This window comes from Lygodium microphyllum, chromosome 18, assembly GCF_053477565.2.
Source record: "Lygodium microphyllum isolate KBCC chromosome 18, Lygodium_microphyllum_v1.1.10, whole genome shotgun sequence".
Classification (NCBI taxonomy): domain Eukaryota; kingdom Viridiplantae; phylum Streptophyta; class Polypodiopsida; order Schizaeales; family Lygodiaceae; genus Lygodium; species Lygodium microphyllum.
The window spans coordinates 82,390,414-82,400,318 of NC_141152.1; the positions used below are offsets into that span (position 1 = coordinate 82,390,414).

Consider the following 9,905-nt stretch of genomic DNA (forward strand, 5'->3'; position numbering starts at 1 on the left):
TCATTGGTCTTATACAATTTCAATTGTATACAAGTTGGTTTTTCTTAAGTACACTCATCCTTGTAGTTTCGTCTACAAGAAGAACCTCAATATCATTTTCAACTCTAATGCATTGTTTCTAATACTTGGCACCCACAAAGAGTATAAACTTCTCTCTCAAGAATACACCAAATATAGTTTTTATTTGTGCTTTCCAATGTCCTATTGTTGGTTCTTGAGAGAATCATATTCATCATTTTTGAAAACCACATAATCTCTACTACAATACACCTCTCCCTTGTAAAAGACTCATTTATATTCTGTTACTTCTAAATTTCTCAACCATTCATCTGATAACCCGGAGAAGGTGTGAAGATATTGAAGCTCCTCTGAAGTTACAACTCTATATACTCTTTTCTTGGGTGTTATTGCTATGACATCTTCTCTTAAAGTGATATAGCACGGTGCATTATTTTGAAGATGTATCATGCCTTGAGTCCATATCTTCTTAGCCTTGATGGTAGAAGATACTTTTAAAAGGCCTTGAGCATGACAATAATCACATTCATATGATGAATGTGTATCAAAAGTGAATCCATGGGGAGGCCTAAGAATTTTGTGAAGATCTCTAAGTGCTCTTTGGTGGGGCAAGTCTCCATCACTATCAATGTGTATTACACAGAACACATCATTGAAAATTTTTCTTTTGTAATAGTGGACATAAGTAACCTCATTGTTTCGATTGTTTGAAGAGATGTTCAAAATTTGTTATACATATCTTTCAAATTCATAACATCAAAATATGTTGTGTAGACCTTGTTTGATGACATCATCCAAAATTTCTCCAAATCCTATACTGAAAAAAACAAAAGCTTACTTAAGTAACAAGTACTTGTTAATAATATTAGTGGACTAATATAGAAACATATTGTACTTACAATACTGACCTGCCACATGCTCTAAAGGAGATGAGTTGGGTCCGAGTGCCTCCTCTTTACGAACTCTCCAACTAAGTAATAAACTCCTAAAGACTTTGATATTTTCATTAGACCAACCATTGTCACGTGTAAAGTTATAAAAAAAGTGGGCAATGTCAATCAATAGAGCACCCAATTCATACATGTGCTTTGGTATATCCTAAGTGACACAAAGTATATAAGGGAGACACCATTGTATAAAGTTTCTGATTCTCTTCAGCTTCGAAGCTTTCATGGTACTTACTTGGTGAATGTGGCCAACACCCATAGCAAATTGAGGGAGGACCAGCATGTTTGAATATTGATTGACTACAAGAGTCGATTAACTTTTTCATTTTCGAGCTTGCTTCTCTCATTAAGGTGGATATATACTTGCAGAATATATTTAGACTGAGTATATGCATTGTATCATATACCAAATCACATGACAAGTTGAAGCCATATAGATCATGAAGTCTCCATAAGATTGACTCCCTAGATAAACGTGATGTCTTCAAAATAGCCTCTTTCTCAGCTTGAGTGGAAGTTATTTTTTCTTATGAGAGAGCTTCTATCATCTTTGATATCCTTCTTTTTTGGGGCGCATATTTGGCTTGATAATGATTATTGTTATATATGTAATGCCCTTGGAATGATGTGTTGCTACAATCTAGTGATGAAATAGGTTTAACTCTTGTAGATGCATTTTTTCCAAACTACCTCTAAAACTTGCTTCTAAAAGAGTGATGACCTATCATTTTGACCTTGATCCCTTCAAACTTGTCCATAGCTCTAGTGAATAGATCTACATATGGTGTTTACTGTTTGTAAATGGATTGCTAGTCATTGCAACTCATTAAACAAGGCTAGTACCTAATATCAAATATTGGATTTAGGATTGTAAAAATGTAGAGCTTGGCGAAGAAGAAGCTTGAGAGCATAAAACACAAAGTATATTGAGAATAATACCAATATAGAATATTTGCCAGAGTTTTCCCTAGAGTTAAGCTACTTGTAAACATTCCATGATACTAGGAAGTATCTCAACAAAATGGATGGCAAGTTTTGACAACTAAAGACAAATACACTAGTTTTATTTTGAGGTTTCTACAAACCTAATATGATATCTCAAGTATATTTTCTTGCACCTCCTTCTCTCCCCCCTTAACTTGCACTTCATGTTGTAATGGAAATTGTCTTTTCGATTTTAAATTGAGGTCAATTTTCTCCTCTTTTAGTAACATATTGACTTTATTTCATAGTTGGTCTCAGGTTAGCCTCTTTTCCATCTTAAACTACACATAAACTACATAGACAAGTACTTTGAAGACTTTTTCTTTTTCTTACATACATATATCCAGAGCTACAAAAGCATCATACATCCACCATACATATATCCAAAGCTACATACATATATCCACCACACATCCACCATCTAAAGCTACAAAAGCATACCTGAAACTATCAGTCGAGGAAATTTTTGCAACGTTTATTTTATGAACCACTATACTAGCACAAGTACCTAATACATTGGAGTAAATTTTTTTAATCCTTTATGAATATATCAATGCATCCTGTGAAAACATCAAAGGCAAAGTAATTGGTAGGAGACTCGATGAGGACAGATGAGATTAGATATATTCATTGCTCATAGAGTGATCAACATATAAGCAAGACCAAATATATGATATTCAAGGTATGTAGGTTAAGACCCTAAGGTGTGAACAGGTGCAAAGAAGGGTTTAACCACAAAGGCCACAAATAGGGTGACAATTTGTGGAATACTAAACATCAAAAGGGGGAATTGAAGCAGGAGGTTTCTGGATTGGGGGATCTATTCGAAGAGAGGGGAATCTCCTGGGGGATAATAAGGGGGATGTATCAAAGGTGCTGTAATAGGCTAGTGAAAGCATCTATAGAAATGCATAAAGGAGGATGAGGGTTCTGCCAGGTGTACAGGGGGTGTTGTGTGAGCATCAGTAATACGCAGTTACAAAAACACTTTTAAACATGCAGTGCATAATAAGAACTACTCCCCTTAACTCCCACATTCATTCCTTTTATTCAAAGAAATATTTTTAAGGTTAATTTTAGTATTTCATAAGTTTTTTTTGTCAAGTATTTTATAGTCAATATAATTTATGAAGTCAAAAGACAAGTTCTAGATGCCTTTTCACACTATTTTGAGTTTATTCTTTTATTTTTTGTTAATATGTGTGATTGTGCTCATGAATTTAACTAAGAAAATTGTAGAGAATGATTTTAAAATATTTTTTATAATTACAAAATCGATCATTTCAGAGAGTAATTTTAAAATATTTGTAATAATGCTTTTTAGGGGTCATAGATTATCTCCAAGGCTTAACTCATAGGAATAAGGGCTAGAGAAAGTGAGGAGGGGTTAGAGGATAGCATAACTAGACTTGACATGGATGTTACACTTGATGTTTGCTATGACCACAAGAAGATACCTGCCAAATATGTGCCTATGAGAGAAGTTGCTACACGAGATTGTACACATCATGATTTGTGAATCTTCAAATTCATAACATGATTGAAATCCTCACATAGAGTAGATTAAGATCCTTTAGGGGTTCTGGAAGGTCTAAATAGATGTTTAGGAAGGAATAGCTCAACATGCTTTTCTCCCCTCCTTGCTTTTTATAATACTCTATTTTAATATTGGCCTTGTCGAGCATGTTCTTAGCCCAAAAAGCTTGCCTTTCTTTTATCTCTCTTATTTTTGCTGAAAAGCTAAATTTGATTTTTTTTTCCAATCTTAATTTGTTCTTCTTTTCCTCTTGTGCTTTCCTTTTATTGCGATGCACTTTCAATGTCCCATTGAGAATTTGCAAGAGTTTCTACATTTTTTGAATTCTTTCACCTGTCATTGAGATTGGCAAGAATTTGATATTCTCCCATTGATACTTTTCTATGGAATTTCTCAATTTCAAACCCTAATAAAATGAGAATATCCAATGAATTTTTCTTCATTTTGGAGCACTAGTTCATTGTAAAGGTAATATACTTGCACCCTTGAGGAGTTATTTTAGGTGTAGCCTTCTTCTTATTCACATCACCTCATAGTAAACCTTGAAGTAGCTTCCCATCTGTCATATTGCAAGCTTCCACATAGAGCTAGGTGTAATAGTTGGCAATCCCTAGAATCCTGGGTACTTACATTTTTGTGTCAATATATGAAGTTTATAAGCTTAGTGCCATTTTGAAAGGTGATACTATTTCATCATACAGCTAGAAATGTGGTTTGCTTTACATGTTTTGGGCTATGCAATTTAGCTTTTTGTCAATATGGCTACGCACTTTGCCTTGGTGGTTCCTTTTGTCCATGTGCTCTTCTATGACCAATATGGTCATGGACTTGATGATGTGCTTTCCTTTTCAATATGGCTATCTAATTTTCATGATGGGGTAGATATGGCTATGCGGTTTGCTTTCCATGGACTTTGAATTCTGCTCTTGTTGCTCATTTGGACCATAGGGAATATGATGTTAGTGCATGGACTTTCTATTTAATCCATTGGCGCAATATGCTTTTCTCTCACTAATATGGTCTTGAGCTTTGTAATAAGATGGATGTCATGGCCATGATATATGCTTAGCCAATGTGGCCATGTGCTTTGGTCATCATTGTAAGTGTTGTTGCTAAATGCCATGACTTTGTTAGTCATGTATTGGACATCTTTCTTTTATTATTATTTTGGTTATTGTGATTACCTTTCAACAACTATGGTCTTACTTTTGTGTCAAACAAGTGTGAAAAGCTTAGCTCTAAGTATGTATTATACAAATGTAAATTCCTAATCAAAGAATATTTATTTACTAGTTATACCTAGTCAAAATCATGAGTTCCAAGTTAACTCGATAGACTATCTATAATTCCCTAGTTAGAGGATAGTACTTGCTAGTTATGACTAGTAAAAACTAAAATTGTCTAGTTAGGTTGACATATTGTTACTATTTATACAATAACTTGCTAGATGATGTTGCTAGATAGGGCTTCAATTTTGTAGATACTATCTAGGAAAATGACTTCACTAGTTAGAAGAGACTCGTGATGGCAAAATTATCTAGTTATAACTAGAAAATTGTACATTCTTCCTAGTTTGGTAAGTATTCTTCCTAGTTATAGTGTGAACTTTCTATATAGGAAGTGGTTTAGAGATTCTTGTGTAAATGTGCATAATGGTGTGTCTATATATGTACTGATACTACATAAGGATATGTTTATATACACGTCTCTACCTATGTATCTACTTCATAGTAAACATGTTGACAACATAACCTATAGCCACAATCTAACATTGGAAATTTCTTTTTGAAATATACATGCAAAGTCATGGCACCCAAAGCACGTGCATAAAGAAAGAAAAGAAGTCCTAAACCATGTAAAGAAAGAGCATTATTATGAATTGGAAAAATCAAAGGGAAGAGAGGAAACCATAATGTGCTATGTATGGGTTCTGAATAGCTTGTTCTGAGATACCTTGTAAGCATGTGCACTTTAGGAGTCTCTCTCTCAATCATACTCTCCTTGTTTAGGATTCTTGCTATGTTTTATATTCTTTTGAGAAACCCCAAAATGTGAACAAGTTTCAAATTTTAATATGGGGGATGCTTTAATAATGTGTGTATACAAGTAGGTGTAAATTTTACAATAGATGTGTGCATATAGATGATACATATACACTCGTATAAAAGTGTGTATGTGAAGCATGTCAATCTTAGCCTTTTCTTGTAGTGGGCCTTTTCCTTAAAGTCGTACAAAATAAAATATAGCTCTTGGTGAACTTACATGATACACTTACATTTTTGGTGGTGTAAGCCCCGAACTCAATATCAACAACAATTATTGCTGAGAATAAAAGTGTTAGCTTCTCAGGTCTTGAAGCTATGGTTTATGTGATGTGATGGCCTATTATTTTCCTGACTTTTTTTTTTTGGCAAAACATAGACTGTCGTCAACATTTAGTGCTCATAGAGTAGAAGGGCTTGCAAATCATCATACTTCAGAGATTCCAGGAGACGACACGTGCCATAAGTTTTCTTCACTTATAAGAAAAGCATGCCATTGTTTAGTGGGCACACACACACACAGCATAGCATCTTCCAGCTTTGATAATGGTTTGTGATTGCTTGCAGGCATGAAACAGCAACACTAAACCAGAATCTAGCCACACCTGATAATGAGCTTCGCCCGCTTCATGGCCCAATGTTCAACTTTGAGAAGGATCTACGACCGCACGTCAGCTACCGAAATTGCACGGCGCGCCATAGATCGTGCAGCTCGGCTAGATTTGCAGCCTCGAGAAGGAAGTGGTAGATCATGTTGTTAACCATGGAAAATGATAAAACGATTACGAAGAGCAGGCACCATGCAATGGCGGTTCTGCCAATAGAGTTGCGCCAGCAGTACAGCGGAGGTGGCCGCATAATTACGATGTGATCGAGTAGTCGATTCGATGGGCAATGGACTGTCAAGCAATTGAATCTGCTGTTAATGGACTGTCAAGCAATTGAATCTGCTGTTAATAACCTTGCTTGTGCTCGTGTTGAGGGGTGCTACCACCTTTTATATTAGGCGTGATAGACGTAGCATGATCCCTCCGACTGCCAATTGTCTGCTTCTTAAAGATAATCCCAAAGAACCATGTGTAGACAGCTGTGACAGCTAGAGTGATACCACATGTAATTGTGATCCATACGATACCTTTGAGGAAGGCCTGGTGCCATGTCTGTTCACGTGTAATTTGTGTGTTCTCTTGTTTGTGAATGTCTTCCTGAGAGAAACTTCATGTTGCAACTTGCCAATACGTTTTTGTCATCGACGAGGATAAAGCAATCCGAATTCGACAGCTCTTCGAAGACAAAAAGTGTTTGGGATCAAAGCTTCTTTGCATTCAAGGGGACAAGCATTTCGTTACCGCCTAGGCGCTGCAACATTAATCAAAACAACTTAGCCCTGGCCTTTAGTGTCAAATCCCCTCTTGCACATCTCAATCCGGCATAATATAAATTGCATAGAAACTTTTTCTCCAAAGTTCTTTAAGCGCTAGACCAGCCGAATCAATGTGATACATTAGAGTGTTATGACCCCAATCACGAGATTAGATAGCTACAATCTCAAATCTAGATTGGAATGTCGTATTTTAACATAGTTGCTGACCTATAACAAACTCAAAAAGAAACAAATTAGTGCAGCTCTTGCTTAATGCAAAATGGGAAGCACATAATATTGACATAAAGTAAGATCTATGTACATCACCCTACTTTGAGATAAGCCAACCCAACTCAAATAACCCATTCAAATAAGCTAGCCAACCATAGGACACTCCCATGTGTATGCCTTTAGTATCTACACTGCCCCATCTAGAAACGAGGGGAAACCCTTTTAGTAGTTAGTTGAACCATCTATCATTTTAACCCATCTTGGATTATTGGGACTACTAATGATTGGTGGATCTTGCTCTGCCTTGAGGGCAAGAGCAGCTTATAATCCTAAATTAGCAATCAGGTTCTCATTGTGGCCTTGGGGCTAGTTGGCATGTCATCTTTACCGAATAATCTCACATTTGGTTCTTAGAGAGTGTGAAACAAGAGGGAGTAAGCATTGATCTCTTTGATATTATTCAAAAAAATTTTCTCTAAATTGGGACTAGTTCAAGTTTGATAATTTATTGAATTATCTATGAGTTTTATCTAAAATAGCCATTTGACTGATCGTGCAAACTTCTCTAGGGATTGGGTATATTTGGATGTCCATCTACCTATATATCACACATTCAACTTGAAGGCTTTAGCAACCTAAGCAATTTATGCTTCCATAATATATCAATATATACAAATGAATATGTTATATATGTTTCACTACATTGTTCCTCTAACTACAACCATCAAACATTATTTCACAAACCATTTTTCATTGTAAAGCAAAGATTTTTTTTTGTAAACATGAGTTTCCTTAATGCATTCCAATCCCATTGGCCAAAAACAATACCTTGTTGGTAGCCTATAATCCATTCTTTCAATCCCCAATTCAAACCACATACCTCATCCTAAGCAATTGGCAAGGCATCAAGGTAGCTAGCAACCCTCCATAGACCAATAATCGATCCTTTCAGTCCTCTAAGTGCCATTAGACACTAACGATAGGCTTTACTTACCATCTATCTCATGGGGTTGATGTTAGGTAGCTTTGTAATTAAAAAAATACAACATGGCATTAGTAGCCTACTGCATCGGCCAAAATTTCAACTCTATGGCTAGAGGGACATTGTAAGTACATCAAAAGCAAGCGCGCGCACACGCACACGCACGCACGCACACACGCACACACACACACACACACACACACACACAAGCTCTCTCTAAGTAATGAGTACAAGAGCAAGAGGAAGATTCATTCTCCAAAGTATGCACACACTGGAATGAGCACCCTATTCACTTTTTTACCTTTTATATATTAGGCTTTGGGTTAGGGTGTCCCATCGAAATTATGGTAAGAGCTAAGGATTTCACTTAATTTAGACATCTTGCCCTTCTTTGTAGTTCTTGGTGTTTGATCCTTCGCTTAATGTATGTAGATAACTTTAGCTTAACTGCATATAGCTTTAGGATTACATTGAAATGGCTTCTGTCACATAGAATTCAAGATAAAGGCTAAGGTTACCATGGCTTGGAATACAACTACAACTCTTTTACATATAGATGCACTTTAGCATATTGTGTTCTTGTTGAGTTATAGAATACCTCTCTAATTTAACTCCAGCTAGATGCAACGCTTTCTGCTTGGTACACAAAAATGTGGCTAGGGGAAGTCTAACACACACAATTACTTAAGATTTGCACAAGGGCTTCATGCTTTTTACTCATAGTGAATGCATGGCATCATAAAGGATAAATAGCGGATTAAGAAGGGCTCTCAAAGGAACTCAAAAGAAACACATGAAATAAGGTATGGACAGAACACACACTCAATAGGCTCGTTGACAAGGTAGGAGGAAGTGAAGTTGCCATGTGTGGCTAAATTGTATTTGTCCCAATCCATCTGTCATGAATCATTTGAACGGAAGTAGTAAGATGAGAACTAGTAGATAGATGGATATCAGCCTGGACTGGCTTTGGAATCTTCATTTCCTTCTTCTTACTTTTGCAAGGCCGCCTTGACGATCTTTGCAGCATCTGCTCCTCGCTTATCTTTGCTTCTTGCCTTGTTCAATATTCCACTTATGTCTCTCTCTCTTCATGGTTAGCATTCGCTGCCTGTTTGATATTGATTGCTCAAAGAAAGCCCCAAACACACGTAATTTCCGACTGCAGTCAAGGCTCCTTCACGACAGATTATCGTTTTGCTCGGTTGGCATTCTGTCTGTTATCATATGATCAGTAATGAGCATGATGTCACTTGCCGTTAGGAGCACCTTTGATCCACTCAGCGTAGTGGTAGACAGCATCATTGAGCCCACCTTATCTTTGCGGCAACTGCTGCTGGTTAGCATGTCCTATCAATATTGCAATTCCTCTGACCAAATGAGGATTGTAGGAATTCAATTGCAATAATAACAGACAGAGATCGTTGTTATTTAGGGTATGTAGAAGCATTCGACTGTATTAATCTGAATTGGTATATACATCTTGATACGTCGAGATATCTGTGACGTTTCATCACAGATGTGACGTTTTGTAAATATGTATGTCGTGTAATAAAAATAGATAACATAAAGTGTCTATTTTAATTTTGTTGTTCAAGCGATTAGTTTTTTTTAATACACCCCCTTAATCTTTGAACACTAAATACTATTGAGACCCAGATTATTACAACAGAGATCATGCTTAGATCCAGGTAAGGATTTCATCAAAAAATTTACCCACATAGATTTTGTTTGTGTGTACAGAATCTCTAACTTGTTGTTTTCCACTAGTTCACGGATGAAATGATACTTTAGATCCACA

At 36.3% G+C, this 9,905-nt stretch overlaps 1 long non-coding RNA gene across 1 annotated transcript; it reads right to left on the bottom strand.

Moving 5' to 3' along the window:
• Nucleotides 1–5,866: 5,866 nt before the first annotated feature.
• Nucleotides 5,867–9,536, bottom strand: LOC148021088 (uncharacterized). Its single transcript, XR_015694533.1, has 3 exons — nucleotides 9,101–9,536; nucleotides 6,523–6,887; nucleotides 5,867–6,427 (listed from the first exon to the last, which is right to left on the bottom strand). It is a non-coding gene; the product is annotated as an uncharacterized LOC148021088 (long non-coding RNA).
• Between the last annotated feature and the right edge of the window lie 369 nt (nucleotides 9,537–9,905).